This window comes from Mesoplodon mirus, assembly GCF_964341445.2.
Source record: "Mesoplodon mirus genome assembly, chromosome: 17".
In the NCBI taxonomy this organism is placed as follows: Eukaryota; Metazoa; Chordata; class Mammalia; order Artiodactyla; family Ziphiidae; genus Mesoplodon; species Mesoplodon mirus.
The window spans coordinates 25,257,338-25,276,888 of record NC_138993.1 but is presented as its reverse complement, the minus strand read 5'-3'; the positions used below and the strand labels follow the sequence as shown (position 1 = coordinate 25,276,888).

At 36.3% G+C, this 19,551-nt stretch overlaps 1 protein-coding gene across 3 annotated transcripts in view; it reads right to left on the bottom strand.

Annotated features, from left to right (window-relative positions):
• ELF1 (E74 like ETS transcription factor 1) overlaps window positions 1–19,551 on the bottom strand; it is a 106,405-nt gene that overhangs the window by 62,967 nt on the left and 23,887 nt on the right. For 2 of the 3 annotated variants that reach the window (XM_082602449.1, XM_082602453.1), the window contains exon 1: window positions 14,976–15,107. The exons of the other annotated variant lie outside the window; for it this stretch is intronic. The gene's annotated coding sequence lies outside the window, so the exon portion shown is untranslated. Of the gene's footprint in view, window positions 1–14,975; window positions 15,108–19,551 lie in introns of those variants that run through there. 3 annotated transcript variants of the gene reach the window in all.

Genomic DNA, 19,551 nt, shown 5'->3' with positions numbered 1-19,551 from the left:
AAGCCACCACAATAAGAAGCCCACGCACTGCAACAAAAAGTGGCCCCCATGTACCACAACTAGAGAAAGCCCGCGTGCAGCAACAAAGACGCAACGCAGCCAAAAACAATTAATTAATTATTTAAAAAAACTAATCAGTGGCTTCCACTGCCTATAAGAAAAACTTCAAATTCATTAACAGGGTTGAAGTGGCTCTTCATGATGTCCCAAAAGGTATGAGGAAAAATGCAGCCAGTCAGATTTGTAAAAACAGGGTATCTGATCACCTGCACCAGAAGACTGACTGGGAATGTTCACAGACCAAGTTTAAAAAGGACACCTCTGTCACAATTTTTTTACTACTCTTCACTCCCAACTCAAAAATAGGTACACCAGCATTTCTGCATTTTATAGTCTCTCATGGCCCCCTTACCCCGCCCCCGAATTAAAGAAGCCAAAGTCGGCCCTGCCCCAATTCCCCCCAGCACCCTGTATGTACTACCCTTTCCCAGGCTTCATCTGTGCTGAATGATAGGCTCAATCCAGATCTCTCCAAATCTTCTTGGGTGATCATAACCTTTTATACCTGTGGCATTTTAGCAGCCTCTTCCAAGTCACAGTGGGACCAGACTTAAGGATATAAACTCTAGAGATGCAAAGCATTTTCACCTTTTCCCAAGTCACCAACAAGTTTGATGGACTCAAAGATCCTTGTGCACAAAACTTCCTGCTCACTATGTGTGAGAATATCCCCAATTTCATAGCACACCCCTTTTCTTCTTTAAATAATAGAAATCTAGTTTAAATAAGTTTGGATATAATCAAACGATTCTGGCGCTCCATGTCAAGATCCTTAAAATGGGATTCTTCCTACAATCATCCTCGTAACTACCTGGCTCTCACCTAAGATGCTAAACTCAATGACACCAAAAAAACTAGAAGCAGTAAAACCACAAGATGAGAGATGAGAAAGTGGAAGGGCATGGGCTTAGTATAAATTACACATGTAACTTTATATTTTCCTATTGTACATATCTTAAGTTGAAGCAAACTTTAAATATCATTCACAAGTAATATAAAAATTTATAATACAGGGAATTCCCTGGAAGTCCAGTGGTTAGGACTCTATGCTTTTACTGCCGAGGGCACGGGTTTGATCCCTGGTCGGGGAACTAAGATCCCACAAGCCGCATGGTGTGGCAAAACAAAACAAACAAAAAAAGATTTATAATACAGAACAGTTCAATTTTTAGGCCTTCCACAACATCCATTTTCAGAAGAAACCATGGTCTACTGATTGACTTGGTGGTAAAAAAAAATTGGTGAATACTTAGTGAACTTCCCCTTAGCTCAGCACTGTGGGAAAGAAAAAAAGATACTGCATGGGCTTATTCCTGTGAAGCTCACAATCTAGTTCAGGAAACAAGACCAAGAGAAAAAACAATTGAACGCCAAAAGTTAGCATTTAATTAAACACTAATAAAGCTGATCTATACTGCAGCATTTCAGAAGAGGGGATGGTCAAATGGATCAAGGGAACACTTTAGACAGTAAAGGACTTAAACTCAACCTTAAAGTGACATAGGATGTGGAGAGACCACAGGGAAAGGGAAAGACAGTATAGTGTGTGTATGTGCATGTTTGCTTATGTGTGCATACATGTGTACATATGTGCGTGTGCGTGTGTGTGTGTGTGTGTGAGAGAGAGAGAGAGAGAGAGAGAGAGAGAGAGAGAGAGAGAAGGCTGAGTCACAGAAGAATAAAGAGAATCAAAACCTACCAAGTAAGTTTGGAGATAGTTAACAGCCTGACCAGAGCTAAGAGTTGACAATGGGAAATAGTAGAAAATGTGGTTAAATAAGCAAAGCAAAACCAATTATGGAGGGTCTTGAAAGTCAGGCAGTGGAATTTAGGCTTGATTTGGAAAGAAGAAGTGGAAAGTTCCTGGAGGTTTTCATATCCGGTTGCAACAACGGAGTGTGGTCCCAAGATTACAAAGCCCAGTGCAAGCGGGATCTGGTATCTACCATCTAAAAATGATGAGGACAGTTTAAACAAACATTCCATAGCTTGACTGCTACACTGATAACTTCTAGCCACTGATGTGTATACTGTCCTCCTTAAATTCTTCATTAATTACTTGTAATAGAGATTCTCAACAATGGTTTTTAAACTACCCAGGGTGTGGGGAAATTATTTAAAACAAACAAAACTCACTAGTTTACTTCAACTTTTTGCTCTCTGCCTAAGGATTGGAAGAAGGGAGAAATAGGAAAATAAAATTTTCAAAAAGATATGACTTATTACGATATAACCTTTCTTACAAGTTATTCAATTGAACATCAAAATTGTCCTACATCCATTTGGATACCAGTGAAACTTTGAAATATATGAACTCACTGCATCTATGGATTACTGTATATTGCCATTTAGTATTAAGTATTTTGAAAAGATGATGCTGATTCAGTTAGTGAAGAAGGATATGATATCCATGACAGATTAAAGTTTCTTAGTCACTTAATAGAGACTTCTATCACCAACTTTCAAGGAATCTACTTCCTTCCAGGGTGATGTTTAAAAGAGAGATACTCCTGTAAAAATGTCTAGCTGCATTAAACTTGCTCTTTGTTAGAAGTATTTTCTGCTTTATGGCTTTGCCTTACTCTTTGGAAGTTCAAGAATTCAAAGTTGCTTTAGTAGATATAACAGGCACTTATTAGATTTTTAAAAATACTTTAGCATGAAGACACATCCAGAAATTGTACAATAGCACAATAGGTCCATTTACATTATCATTTGTTGGTAATAATATCTTAGTGTCTAATAAGTGCTTTTACAATTTATAAAGCAAGACATATATACTACTTTACGTAATTCTTAAACATCTCTACAATCACTGATGTTTTTGCACAGGTACGAAAAAACCATGATACTTATCCTCAAGGAATTTAAGAGATGATAACAAATTAGAAATAAATAATAAGAAGAAAATAATAGCTACTATTTACATGTGCCAGGCCTTATGCTACAGTATGCTGCTATATCTGTCATTTAATCTTCATATCAGTAATAACCGTGCATTGACAGAGCCAACCAAATAAGGGCAAAAGGACTTTGTCATGGTCACCACCATACTCCCACAGCTTACACAGACGGCCCAGGATAAATATTTGTCAGAGGAATACTCAAGATGCTCAGAGAGAGTTTGAGCACGTCTGACTTCAGCTCACGTTCATTCATCTATTCATACACTCCACTGAGTACCTACAACATGTCAGACTCTATTCTAGGTGGCAGGAATACAGCACAGAACAAAACAGACCAAAACTTCTGCCTTCAAAGGGCTTCTAATCTAGTGATCTTGATGTTCCCCCTCAAAATATTCTGCTTTAAAAATGTGAGATTGTCAGGCAATACAGTTACCTTACAACCCATGAACAGAAACTCTGCCCCTCTCCTCCCATGTCTAACTCCCAGCTACCTCTCAATCCCTGGCAACTAGACACAGAAAATGCGACCTCTCCCACTCAAAGTGGACAGTAAGAGTTGTGGGAGAATTTCTTACCTTTCAGACAATCTGTAGGCACATAAGGAGAGGGGAAGGGAAAATTTGAGGTGAAAATAGATACAGCTAAATCCAATGGCTGACTTCTTCCAGGCAAACCTCAGGGCCTCTATTTCACTTTAATTTTTAATTTGCCTTTGAGTTAACTGAAATTTAACAACAACCAAAAAGTTTATTGGAATTTTTTTAAAGCATTCCCTTTACAAATATAAACACTTCAAGGAAGAAGAGAAAAATCCCCCTGTATTATGTTTTCCTATATACTAGGTGGCCTTCAGAAATCATTACTATCTACATTCTTTTATTTATTTCACAAGTGCTCACTAGGGACCTATCTGCCAGACACCAGTGGGTAAGGGAGAAGGACAGGAAAGAAACACTATGGGCAATCAGTCTATCAGCTAAGACAAAAGATGTAGCAGAAGTGGCTACAAAGCTTATTCTCCCATATTATTCAGTAATTATTTGCTGGGGGGACATTCCAGATAGAAGAAGCTAAGGAAAACCTAAAAGGTTAAATCACTGAATAATAGGTAAAATAGTAATTTAATGAAAACAAACCTTTTCCTAAAAGGACACAAGATTTAGCATCAGAAGACCTGCATCCAAATCCTAGTCCTGCCATTTACTAACTTTATTTTCTTGGATAAGTCAACCTCTGTGACCTTCCTTTCATCATCTTAAAGTTGTACCTAGTAAGATTTTACTTTGTAAACCATAAAGTGCTCTAGAAGTTTTAAAGAATACTGATAAACCAAAATACAAAAATAAATTAATGCTTGTCAAAATTTTGAGACCAACATATTAGCTTATCATTTCATATTGCATGTATACCATAGATACAAATTTGAATGCCAGCCTTTTATGACCTATAAAAATTTCACAAAAGTAAACACATTTTATATTTTCTATATCAAACATCTAATTGTGATCCATACAACCCATATAATACAAAACAAGACTACAACATGCCTAGAATCAACAAGTGACAAAAGTTTAATGAAACAAGCTTTATACCTAACTGGTCTCTCTAATGGGAAATTAGAGCAGCAACTGTACATCTGTGTCTCTGTTCCTCTCATCGTGGTTTAACTGACAGGAAGCAGAGAACAAGATATGGCATACAAACGTCAAGTATTTCCTGCCTTCTCTGCTACATCTTTATGTCTTGTTTTATAAATAGTCCAATAGTTTATGTGAAAAGGTATCACAGCCTGGTGTCAGAAGCATAAGATAGAATTGGTAAAGAGTGTTTATGAAAACAGAACACTTAAAAAGGTATTCTGAGGTTGGGATCTAAGTTCATTACACACATGAAGACTCGTTATTAATAGATTTCTTAAGAAGTACTCTTAGGAATAAGTACCTTACAAATTAAGACTTGAAAACCACAATGAGTGAGTAAAAAAATCAAGTCTCTGAACAACAGAACAGCCCCCAAACTATTTTACCCAACTGGTTAGATAAATAACATGTGACCACCTAGATAGAAGACGCTCTCCCCACCCTGCCTTTACCTCTCAAAAAAGATAACTACCACCAAAAACAAAACAAAACAAAACAAAAAAACTTTGAACAACTGACTGAAAACAGCAGGACAGACACCTTGCCTCTTTGATCTCTGGTCATTTTTACCATGGCTTCTTGTGAGCACTTCTCCCAGATTACAATTTGTGTTCCCCCCCAATCAAACTATCTCCACTCCCTTGCTCTCTTCTCAGTATATCCAAAACATGGCTCACATTATCTACTCACATATGTTCTCCAACTATACACAAAGCAAATAGAACTCCATTCCCAATAGGTGAATACTTATTACTGTTTTAAGTCATTTAAAGCAAGCTTGCAATTAATTACAACTAAAACAGGGATGCTCACTTTTCATCATGCCTAGCTGCCTCCCCAACTAATAATTCCTAAGAATCACCTCAATTCATCACTCATATGCATCATATTCCATAAAAACTTGGGCACAATACAGCCATCTTCTCCATTGGTCAATTCTTACCTAAGCTGTAAGTTACCACAACTACAATTTCACCAGGCCATACTGCTATTTGTCTCTAGGTCAATGTCCACAATAACTCAATCTTTTACTGCAAGTAAGCTCATCTTATGGTCTTTCTTTCCTAAAGAGAATTTAATATACATGTAATAATCAGCTTTAAACATGGCACCATGTTCCTAAAGCAAGTAACATTTCTTAAATGAGTATCTTGGAAACCAATTTCATTTTTATTCAGTATTTTTCAATGAAAATATCTAGTTCATTCTTTTCAACAGTGTAAGAGTTACTAGTGCCTTCCTAGCATATCTTTAGTATATTTCTTCTCTTACTTGTAAATGTATTACCCTCAACTGTCCCCAGTATCTAGGGAATAAATGCTCCCTGAACCGTAAGGGAATTGTCCATTTCCTTACACATTAGCTCCCTTCCCACAGCCCCTGGCTCTGATGCTTGGGTCGAACCACCTGAAAATGGTCAGGAAAGTCTCAGGACATCTGCAGAGAACCTGGCGTCTACCACTTCTCAACAATCAAATATGCTAACAATGGTGAGCAGCTGTTCTGTTCTTCCAAGTGCAGATGAACAGTACACCTTCCTTTCAGTTTATTCAGAAGACTAACAGGTTATAAATGATCCTATAACAGCCCACATATTTGTCTCTGATCCAAAGACGAAAGGATCAAATATAACACCCAGCTTAACAGTTCATGCCATAAAACGTTCTGAATAAACAAATAACTTACACAAATCTTCTGTTTCTAAATATGAACTGTCTCTCAAACTAAAACACGTATAACATTAATTCTGATTATTCTAATTTAAATCTAAAATCTTCACATTCTTTTTCTTTATGCTTTAATATATGTGTGTTTTGTGTGGTATATATTTAACCTTATATAAATAGTATAATACTGTATATATTCTTCCAGCATACTTTAACAAGGCTTCTTTAAGACATAAAATTCTAAATAAACACAAAGGTTACTTGGAAAGGAATTTTAAACATTTGCTAGGACTCAGTGCTTAGAAAAATATTATTACCAAAGAAAGATAAATCATGATTATTAGGCTTCCATTATAACAAACAGAAATATCTAAGATGCAAAAAGCAGCCCATCTTCAGTGATGCCTCTCACAAAGTGTTCTGACCTTCTGCAGAACAAAGGCTATAGCCTTAGGAATGCCATGTGTAGAGATCTTAACAAGAAGCTTGGGGGTCTAACCTTTTCTATCTTGCCTAAAAGGTGCAGGCTACACACCGCCACCAACACAGCATTGGGGACTTCCCTGGCAGTCCAGTGGTTAAGACTCTGCACTTCCAACGCAGGGGGCACGGGTTCAATCCCTGATCCGGAAACTAAGATTCCACATGCCACACAGTGCGGCCAAAAACACAAAATACGGCATTGGTTCCATCAGCATGGATATGTTCTAAATTGCCATAAGAAAATCTCTGGCTGCTGTACTCCCCAGCATCAAGAATTCTCCCTAACAGACAATAAATAATTGTTGAATGAAATCAATAAATTATATAGGATGAAAAGGAACATAATAATAAAAAAAACAAATCCAGGAGACCCCTGAATTGCATGACTTTTAAGAACCCTTCCAACTATAAAATCTTATGACTTCTACTTTCATTTGTTCCTCTTTGTCCCTGCCACTACTTATACGGACACTGTGAAAAAGAGCTCAGAAAAGAGAGCCAAGAGATGACTGCAAAAGCAAAACACTGGATTAAGATCTATGTTTCCCTTTTTATAGCAACTCCCACATTTACATTATTAAATTTTGGAAATCTTATATAAAGATTCCATATCAAGTTTATAACAAAAAAAGTCACTAAAGATGCAGGAATTACTATCATTATAGTAAGAATTTTAAGGAAACAAGATGACACCCATATCAGGAAGCAAGATGAAACACTAATTATGGCAATAAATCTGGTTAGATGTAAAAGTCTGATTTGGGGTATTAGCTACTTAAAAGTTTATCAGTGTCAATTAATACTATATCAATTATGTTTTATGAATCTTTGTTCTAAAATGTGTTTTTGAAAAATATTTGAATGTGTGATGATTCTAAAGACTAAATTATTTCTAGCAAACTATAGCTCCCATGGATCTCAACTGGAAATTATCATTTACTCATCAGAAGTATGCGTAGAGGACTTCCCTGGTGGCACAGTGGTTAAGAATCTGCCTGCCAATTCAGGGGATGTGGGTTCGTGCCCCAGTCTGGGAAGATCCCACATGCCGCAGAGCGGCTGGGCCCGTGAGCCATGGCCGCTGAGCCTGCGCATCCGGAGCCTGTGTTCCGCAACGGGAGAGGCCACAACAGTGAGAGGCCTGCGTACCACAAAAAAAAAAAAAAAAAAAAAAAGAAGTATGCCTAGAGCCATCTTGTTAGTTATGTGGGACAGATACACGGTCCTATTATAACTTAATTCTGAATCTACCTAATCTCCTTCACTGAAATGGTGATTTTTTTAACTGATGTAGAGTTTATTCACCACATTTTTTTAAAATCAACTTCTACCCCTCATCAAATTAAACATTATTTCTCAGTTATATATAAATGTGGAGCAAAAATAAACTACCCCTTATATAGCACAGTTTACTATGAAACAGTTCAACCAAAGAAAGAATACACTGACATACCCATCACCCGGCTTCACATTACATTAACACTTTTCCATAATTTGTTTCAGATTCTTAAGAATAAAAAAGTTAAATATAGTTAAAGCCTTCTATATATCCCTCACCAATCTCCTCCAACTATTCTAAAATTGATGTTGGCCCAACTGTCTATATTTTTATACCTTTACTTCATACATATCAATAATAATATTGTTTTTATGTACATAATAGGGATTACAATGTTCTATCAAAATTTGTTTTTTATTCAAAATTATGTTTGAACTAATTAAACTCTAGTTAATAAATGACAGGCATGCTAAACTGCTAAGTGTTTAGTGGTCAAATATACTAATGTTTGCAACTTACTCTAAAGGCATCAACTGCCCATTTGTTTAGGGTCCTGGAAGATTTTAGTCCCCAGGGCAAAACACCATAGTAAGATGCTGAATGGGTAGGAAGGCATCAATAGCAGGCAATAGCAATAGTTCCTAGGAAAGAAAATGAAAAACTCTAAAGTATCTTAAATATTCATTCTCTCCATACTCTTTGTAAACTCTTCACATATGCTCTTGCACGTATGCTCCAAGAATTATGTGCAAGAGTGTTCCCAAACTGGAAATAATCTACTGCCATCAACAAGAAAGAATAAATACATTCCGATACAGACAATGCAATACTACACTGCAATTAAAATTAAGTAAGATGAAGCTCATAGAGTTAAATGAAAGAAGCAAGTCACTATAGAATATACATGGTGTGATCCATTTAAATAAAGTTCAAAGGGGTAAAACTATAAAGAAAAGCTTATCGCAAAAATCAGGATAATAGTTATTTTTAAGGAGAAAAAAACATGGGCAGAGTGGGGGATTTCTTTTTTTCTTTTTAAATATTTATTTATTTATTTGGCTGTGCCGGGTCTTAGTTGTGGCACTCAGGATCTTCATTGCCGCATGCAGGATCTTTAGTTGAGGCCTGAGGGATCTAGTTCCCTGACCAGGGATCGAACCTGGGCCAGCTGTGTTGGGAGCAGGGAGTCCTAACCACTGGACCACCAGGAAAGTCCTGCTGGGGGATTTCTATCTTAATAAACGTGCTCTATTTCTGTTGTGACATGAGTAAACACTATGTAATTACATTTAAACTGTATATGTTTTATACATTCCCCTACATGCACATTTCAGTTTTAAAGGAAAAAGGATAATGAATTGCTCCATTACAATATTCAGCTTCCATTTAGTATTTTGGTATAAAAAATAAGATGCACATAAACTAACAGTTATTAAATCAACACCTCATTTTTATAGTTTTATTGTAAAATTTTCTAGTTTCACTGCTTACAGGACTGTTTTCTAAAATACAGAAAATAACCAATTTTCTTTAATTTAGATTTGTAAAACTGTACCATACAACTCTGCACAAATACAATGACCACTGTATTACTGAGCATCTATCACACAGAAGATGAACTTTACATGACTTTACATCATGTAAAGTCACACTGGTTCCTGCTACCTTGAAGAACTTCTATTCCATGGGGTAGAAGACTGGAAAAGGATAGATCCAAGAAAATACAAATTTGAAAAATCAAAAAACCAAAAACTTGTATAAGTGGTTGCCTTTAGGCAGCAGGACTGAGAGTGGGAAGGGGTAGAGAGGCTGCTTTTCACTAAAGGTTTTTTATTAGATTTTTAACAATGTGCATCATTTTGATAGCTTTTTAATATAAAAATTATTAAATCAATCTTCATAAAAACTCCAGAAGGTATTCATAGTTTACGGTTGTGCTTTTTTTTTTGGTTTGTTTTGATGCTGGCAACCAATCTCCAGCTACAAAATATGGAGATGAAAAAGAGCTGATACCCGCTACTCAGCATTAAAAGACAAATGAAAGAAGAGCTCTGAATTCTTATAGGGTTAAGAGAATGAAAGTGAAAAGAGAAGTTTAGGAACAGTTTTCTGATGATGAGGACAATGTTAATTCAGATACTTATTTACTGGAAGAGAAGCAAATGAAAACGTTTCTGCACAGAAATTTGTTCAGCCAAAGCTCAGCTGCATAATTTATCCCCTCTACCAACAAAGCATACAGCCCAGGAGTTATTTTTTTCAAAAAGGGTGGGGTGCCTACACATTTGTAGTATAGCTCAATAGCCACTTTTCCTCTAGTATACAGATCGTCTGACAAGACACAAAGATAGAGGTGACAAATAACTTGCTCTTTAGGAGTTCCTCTTCTACTAATGGGAGAAAGATTGCTCAGACAGTTGAAAACTGCCCTAATCATTTAGGTTGACTCAATGATTTTACTAATTTAATTCCTACCATTTATATGAGGCAGCTCCTAAGCAAAGGAGCAAAATATTCTGGCCAACTGATGGTGGCAAATTATATTCAGACCACTCAACTGATGGGACTCTTCTTCCCATTTCTATGAGAGTCTGTGAACACCTATGTCCCATCACACGAGACGTAATGTAATGCAAAACCTACAAATATGCAATCAACTATGCAGTTAAATGTCCAAAGAAACTCATACCGTAAAAAAAAGTTACTCCCTCCCAGACTCAAACAATTCCAAACACTAATAGTGTACTTCCCAGGAGAGAAGGGTTTTCAAAGACTATAATGCTACCCTAAATCAGGATGGGGCTGTTTTTGCTCTAACCCAAGGAAAACAGAATGGAGAGATACCATGAAGCACCAAAGGGAACTAAGAAAAAAACTAACATTGGAGAGAGTGTGATGGTTCGCTGAGAGATAAAGAAGGGGCTAATTATACCTGAAAAACAAAAATAATTAGTTTAATTATATATTGTGGTCAAGCCGGTAGTGAATGGGGAGCCGGAGGAGAAAAAGTAGAATTAGAGAAAAGGAAACAGGGAGAGCCACAAAGTTGAAAAATATACCACAGCAAAAAACTAGAACAGAGGAAGGGATAACCAGGGTAGGGAGACGAGGCTAAATAAGTTCTAGTGACTTTTCTTACTTACTAGAGGCCGTGGGCTTCAAAATACCATTGTTCCTTAAAAATTCAGATATTAAAATGTTAAGTAACTGATTAATCACTCTTCACAGCTCTTAAGCCTGCAAACTCTCCAAGAAAGTGTGGCAGCCCGTACATCACAGTCATCTAGAGTACTTATTAAAATTGCAGATGGATAAGTCAAACCCCAGGGCCTAAGGAACCAAAATCTCTAAGTTGAAGCCAGGTGATTCTCTGTTACACCAAAGGTCAAAAATTACTACTTTAAAGGTAGTATACTACCAGGCAGGTGTTAATTACTTCTTTGGTTACAATGTGCAGGCATCAGAGATTAAGTTGAAGGCCACAAGTCCTTTAAAGATTTGCTACCACTAACTTTAACAGGACCTGCCCAACTGAGCAGCCAAGGGTTTAATGCAGCAAATAACACCAGCCTATATACACTTGTGCTTGATACTCTGTCAAAGGTTGAAAAAGACGAAGAAACAGAATAAAACATCTCTGCTCTCTAAGAGCTTATATTCTTATTCTTATTGAAGACACTCTCCTTAACCTACACAAATGCTATTCATTCTTCAATACTCATAATTCCTAAAGACTCATAGACTTTTCTGCCTATTTTAAGTTTCAGTCACCTTTCACCTCTAGGCAAACAGTCTGAACCAAAATTTAACAACTCAGTGGTTTGGTTCCATTCTTTACTTATTTCACCTACGTTTTCCCAGTAAGAATCTAAGTTTGTGAGACGAGAGCCCAGGTTTCCGAGCCTTCTGTGCTCTGTTCGTTGCTTAGAACAATGATGGCCACATCATTGATGGAGCATCTGATGCTGAATTAGGTTAGGGGACTTGGAAAGTTAGAAGATTCAACAGTCATATGCAAAGCATTTTAAAAATCCAAATTTCAGACCTAAAGAAAGGCAGATCTAAAGTACATTTCAACCACCATAATAAAACACATCAAAAAGTGAATAGAGGGCTTCCCTGGTGGCGCAGTGGTTGGGAGTCCGCCTGCCAATGCAGGGGACACAGGTTCGTGCCCCGGTCCGGGAAGATCCCACATGCTGCGGAGCGGCTGGGCCCCTGAGCCATGGCCGCTGAGCCTGCGTGTCCAGAGCCTGTGCTCCGCAATGGGAGAGGCCACAACAGTGAGAGGCCCACGTACCGCCAAAAAAAAAAAAAAAAAAAAAAAAAAAAAAAAAAAAAAAAAAAAAAAGTGAATAGACAAAGATTTTGTATTCCCCAGAAGATTCTAAGAATCAAGTGCCTGGTATGTAAAGTAAACTTTCAAAGAAGAAGAGCAGGGTACAACAAATGGAATGAGATTATTAATTACGGGAAGGTTAAAGTCAAGATTGTACTTACGTTAGTGTTTAGAGACCTCTAGATTTTTGTAAACATATGCCAAGTTTAACACACACACTTTAACAGAACAAGGTATCATACTAAACAGTATATGCCCTCCCAAAAGAATATGAGGTAAAATTAAAGTGGAAATAAACCTGTCTTTGTATCTGGAAGTTCAACGTAAATTCCCAAGTCCTTTTATTTCCATCTCCCAGAGGCCCATCTTAAACATGCAATGTCACAATGATTCAACTATGAAAAAATTCGAATAGTAGTGAAAAAAAGCTGTTGTAGAAATTAAACAAATGCCTCATCCTCTCTCTGATGAAAAAGGAAACTAGTTTGAACACATTTTCAAAATCATTAGTTAATTCATTTGGTCATACCTTATCACCAAAATGATCACCAAGCAACTTAATTAAGGCTTTATTTACTCTTGAGGAAATACAGACCATTTCAAACAATGCAACACTTGTTGGTGATGAGCAGCTCATGAGCAGCTCCAGGCTAGAAGGCCTGCCATCAAGCACTACATAACCCTGAGCAAGTCACAAGACCTCTTTGAGCCACTGTTTCTTCAACTATAAAAGTGAGGCAGTTGGATGATCTTCAGTCTTTTTTAACGCTAAGTTCTTCAAATTGGTAATTCTAAGTTTAATTCTGATGACTCACTTTAAACTCATATTCAACCTTATAAAAAGGAAAGGGGTGGGATGGGAAGGGGACTGCCTAATAAGTCATACTGGTCTTCCTTTGCTTCTATGCTTTTTTTTTTCCTCCCTTCTCCCTGAAGCCGCCTCACCTCAGTCTTCTCCACATAATAAGAAACTGAAATATATGACTGGTATTTATTTTTATTTGAATTGCACCAATGTCTTCATTTTAAGAAACTAGATTCTTCTACTTCTCTTTAATGAATAAAATCTTAATTATTTGCCCCTTGATTTTTCTCTGTGGATCACTGGCCTCTAAAAACTCAAAACAAAAAAAAAAAGAAAGAAAAGGAAGGGAGGGAGGGAGGAAGGAAGGAAGGCAGGAAAAAAAGAGAGAAAGAAAGGCAAAAAAGTTTCATTAGATTTTTCACACAGAGCAGACTAGAAGTAAATACAACCTCTGCTTACTCAAAAGCTGACTAAACCAGCAATATGCAAACAAAGATGACAGCAAATGGCTCAGAGCTGAACTGGTAAAATGTCTGCTTGTGCCTGTCTTATAAGAACACAAATTGAGATCTGATAATATGAACAATCCTTTCAAAGAGTAAGAAATAATAATTGACTGCCTAGAAATCTTCACTTTCAACTGACAGGCCTTCAAGCAGTTAGACATTTATTAGCAGCGAATTCCCAAAGAACTAGCTAAATATCATTACATTCAATAATAAATTACTTGGCAAATTTTATTTCTAAAAACTGTACTTGGAATCACTGCATATTCAAATTTTACTTTCATTCAAATTTTAGTTTCACAAATAACTTTCGTAAGCAATATACTGCTGCATCCAGCTTCTCAGAGCACCTAGAACTTCAAGGCACACCAGAATCTCCTAATTTCAATAATGAGAAATATTTCAGAAGAAAACTAAGCAACCTTTTCTAGGTATTTTTTTTAATTCAAAACAAGCAAATTTTAAGAATAGTTGTATAGACAGAAGGTTAATACTCTTTACTTTTTCATTTTACACAAGTCAAAATACTACGTTTCCTCAGATACTAGCTATGCTTCTAAGGCTGTTACTCAGAATAAGTTTCCAGTGTGAATTATAAAACTTTATTATTTTTTTCTAATAGTAAATGAATCATTCTAGCCTTTCTTCCTCTTTATTTAATAATCACTTTAACTTGTTATCTAAATGACCGTTCATTTTACTCAAACTTATATAGTTTTCAAAATTAAATGTTTAGTATAATTTCATCAACTTTAAAGAAAGAAAAAAGGATATTACAAAGGGCATTACAGTCAATGAGCAACACCTATGACTGAGGTGTCCCAAAGTTCCCCTTAACTAAAACGCCAAAACAAAATCTTCGCTCTTGAAACTTCTTTCTTAACACCCAAATCACAGGTGAATAATATAGTTTACTTAATTGTAAATCACAGGGTACGCTCACAAATACAATTACATTTTTAAAAATTGGAATTTGACCTAGTTTGCTTTGTAGTATGAAAAAGAAAGTAAGAAGAATCTCCTTTATTCTCAAGTCATATGGGGGGAAAAACAATCATACAAAATACAAAAAATGCTTTACCAAGAAGATCTAAAACTTTCCAGAACTTGAACGCTTTGTTTCCCCCTAGTAGTGAAGTTCAATCAGGCATGTGACTGACTACACACATTTTTTCCAGAGAGTTAAAGAACACATTCAGCCCTGTCCTTCGACAGGTAAGAACCACCCTCCGTTTATCAGGCTCAGGAAACAGCCAGAAGCAAACACGCAAAATCTTAACAAGTTACCTTCAAATATTCTCGTTCTCTTTAGATACTGTCCCTTGGGCTTGAAAGTAAAAAGCAATCCGGCAAGTTTTGTGCTGTTAAAATGGCTCCTGTAGATTGGGGAAGTGGTGTCTGTGCTTCAGCTTATGAGTCATATGTGAGACTGAGTGTTTCTAAGGGAGGCACGCCCATGTTGCCGTGGACCCAATTACTCTGCTAGGTCAGACATGCGAATCCACAGGTGAAAACGGGGAGAGGGGTAGAAAAAGGAGAGAGGCACAGCCAAGGAGCAAGGTCTACCTTGATTAAACCATTACTCAGCTCAGGTTAATTACCATAATTTAAAATTAACAATGAGATAGAATCAGAATCTGTAAGGAAGCAAAATGAAAAACCTGTATGTTTTAAAAAATAAAAATCTCAATTTTTAAAAGTTATTTTAATATAGCAACTAAATAAAACTATGAAAGAAAAAAAAAGTAGGGAAGGGAATGGAAGAGAGACAGCAAACTTTCTGGCTTTTAATGTAACAATGGCCTGCTGAGTCTAACCTGGCAACTCATTAACTCATATAAAAGGGGTATATTGCTATGTAATCTGGAAAAGCTAGCACACTGTAATACCAGATGCAGATTTATACATTCGCTAAACAGATAAAATCCACTAGAAAATTCAAAGTTTAGTGGAAAAATAAGTGTGAATTACTAATCTGGTTTTCAGAATAAAAAAGCAAATTTAGGATTAGAAAGGAACTAAAGTTCAATATAGCAAAATGATTTTAAATAGAATTGCAAGCTTGACAAAACTCTACTTGAAACGAATTATCAATGCAATCACCGTTCATAACTCTACTACTGCCAAGTGATAGCCACAGTTTTCTTTACCTTCCAAACAAAACTGTCCACACATAAAAGCCAACCGTGTGCAAAGCACCCTGCTACAGCTCTGGTGAGCCCCAGGGTGTCAACAAAACATATGGCCAGTGCAGTTTTGCTCTCCAAGTCATCGTACATCTGACAATGTGCCCAAGCAGTGGAAACGGTAATTACTACAGCTACTTAACCTGTCCTCTGGGTGAGTATTTATTAATTTATTCTAAGAGCTTAAATTGATCAGAATGGCTTGAAAGCATTAAGCACTTCCAAAAGTACTTGAAATGAAGAAGCGCAACTCACTAGCTAGGCTTCATCCTATCTTTTACAAAAAGTAAATAAGATTTAGCAAGGTTTTCTTCCTTTAGTTAAATTACTTGGAAGTAATTATTCTGCCTTACTAGAGGCACAGCTGAGGGGACAAGCTGTCACTGACAGGAACTTTATAAACTGCTACAAAACATAATGATTGTCAACTAACTTTCTGCCCATTAAGTGCCTGTTTATCCATGCCACTGAACACTGCTTGACTAATATTTTTACTAAAATAATCTCCACGATTTAACAAATTATTAATAAAAATTATGCTAAAAAGAAAAATACATCACATTTTCTACTGACAAATGTTATATTTAACTTGCTTTAGAGCTCATTTATCCAGAATGACTACTTGCAACCCAAACACCAAGCAAAAAGGTCCTCTGAGCAGTCACGGGAAATTTTCACTGGAAAATCCCCCAAGTCGTTTCCCAGAGCTAAAATTTATCTTAGATAATATCCACAAATAAGCCTAACAATCTGATTATCTTTTACCTAATCAGAATTAGAAGTTATATGTGGTGAAAGAGGGACTAGTGAAAGGATGATGTCGAACCAACAAGTGACAGAGTGGATAATGAAAGAAGATTTTTAAAAAACATCTAACACCATGACTATAACTTTAAAAGTACTGGGGTCCAAAGCCACTCTGAAAGGTCAGTAAGTTCTACATACTCCCTGAGGATATCACCAAATAGTAAGTGCCTAGAAGTCAGCATTATTATGATAAAGGTTTTTAAAAAACAAATGACTCACATCAAATGTGTGAAATTTTTTATGAAGTATAGATATATAAAAGGGTTCGCTTCTGCTATTGAGAAAATCCTTTTGTATCAAGTACCTTATTACTTGATAATGGCAGATATTCGGACTGTAATTTTAAAGTACTTCTGGCCACCGGTATGTAGAAGTGAAGTAAGAGATGTAAAGTAAAAATAATTACCCCTCTTCAACAGAAACAAACATCTGAGTTGTTCCCAAAGAGGCAATCCAGAGCTGCGACTGTAATATATTGCCCCTTTGCTCAGGGGTGTCTCTATAAGCATTATCTTACTACCTACAGGAACTGGATCTTGGTTCTATTCACAGCTCCCAAAAATCAATCTCCACCAAACAAACAAACAAAAAAAAACTGGCAAACATTTCAGCACAGGTTGAGTTCAAATCCTAGCTCTGCTACCTATTAGCTGTGTAATCCTGGGAAATTACTTCTAACAGTACCCACCTCCAATTCAAAGAATCACTGTGAGAATTAAAGTCAGTTCATATACTACTATTTGGAATATATAAAGAACTTTCACAACTCAAAAATAAGAAAACAAGCCAATTTTTTAAATGGTCAAACTATTTGAACAGATGCTTCACCAAAGAAGAGATACAGATGGTAAATAAGCAGAGAAAAGATCTCGGCATCATTACTCCATAGAGAAAAGCAAATTGAAGTCAGAATAGCGCTACACACCATTACAGGAGATTCAAAACAACAACGACAACAGCACTAAGAATACCAAGGCTGAGGATATGGAACAACTACGACTCGCACACACTGTCGGTGGGGATGCCTATTCGGAAAGCAGGTTAGCAATTCTTTATGAAGTTAAACATATACGTACCCTACAATCCAGCTGTCCTACCCCTAGATATTTACCCAAGAGAAATGAAAATATGTGTCTATTAAAAAAAGAACTACATAAATAGTTATAGCAGTTTCATTCGTTATCACCAAATACTGGAAACGCAAATGTCCACCAACTGGTGAGCAAATGAACGCGTTGTGGTATATCCATACGATGGAATGCTATCAGCAATAAAAAGGTATTAACTTCTACACTTCTGACAGATGATACAATATGGATGAATCTAAAAGCATTAGGCTAAATGAAATAAGCCAAACTCAAAATACATACTGTACGATTCCATTTATATGACATTCTAGAAAAGGCAAAACAAAAAAGACAGAAATTATATCAGTGGTTGCCAGGGGATGGGAATGAGGGGAACGGGTTGACTACAAAGGAGAACAAGGGAACTGTTTGGGGTGATGGAAATATCCTGTATGGTGACTGTGGTATTGGTTATAATATCTGTACATGTCAAAAATCACAAAACTGTATAACTAAATAGGGCCAATTGTACTGTATATAAACTATACCTCAACAAATGTGACTGGAAAAAGAAATCCAGTTCATGTTCAATATAGTACTAGGCGCTTAGTAAACACTTCATAAACATTAGCTGTTATTATTATGCTTCATAGTAGAAGCAACCAGTATCAAATACTTCAGGATGACAAACTTTAGGTCTCTAAATTTGTAAATAAAATGTGGCATCTTAGACTTGTGATGGAAATATAATGCACCTGTACATACTGTGGGTATGTTTATTTCTAAAATTAGATATATATCCAAGTCAGTATATATCTTAATATAGAGCTGTCACACCTGGGGGAATTGCCAACATTTATATATGAACTATTAGCTGAGAAAGATGTCAACTGAATGAATTTATTAAATGCCAACTGAAGTTAAGACACTGTTCATTTCTTTGTTTAAAAATAGAACTTATGAAAAGAATTTACTGTGTAAGCAAGCACTCTCTTCTTCCCTTTTATTTTTACCTCTTCTCCTTGAACTCAAATTTGAGAACTTCTAGTACATGAAAATACAGAACAGTCTAAGTTTCATATCTAGGAACCCTGGGCTAAGAAAAAGGCATGGTTTGAATCTTTCTGGATCTGCAGCTAACATATTTCCATCCAGAGATGGAAGAAGAAAAGATCAAACCATTAAAATGATAAATGACCAGAATCACTCTTCCCTACTATTTAAATATAAAAATAAAATTTTAAAGACCAAGATTCAGTGTTATAAATCTCAGTGGGACAGCATTAATTTTGTTGATGTTAACACCTCCAAAGTGTAATCCCAGGTTCTGAGCAACGTGCAGCATTTCCAAATGTGAGCTTAAATGTAATTCTCTATTATCTATCACTAGATTTGTTAAACCAAGGCCCCCTTCCCCTTCCCCCTTCAGATTATAAGACTCATCCATAAGAACGTCCTCCTGGTCAAGTGTCTGTGTGTTTTCAGAGGCAAACCAAAGGCAATGGCTTTGTTCATTACTGTATTCCTACCACTAAAACAGGGTCCAACACATAGCAGAAACTCAGACGTGAATGAATAACTTTTCTCAAACAGTTCATTGAAGGGAAATTTTAGCGTATCAGGATTTTACCTGTACACTGAAAATATTTTTAACAGACATGATTTCACCCATGATTTTTTTTCAAACTGAGGTTATAATTGACATAAAACTTTATATTAGTTTCAGGTGTACAATGTAATGATTCAATATTGTACACACTGCAAAATGATCACAGTAAGTCTAGTTACCATCTGTCACCACAG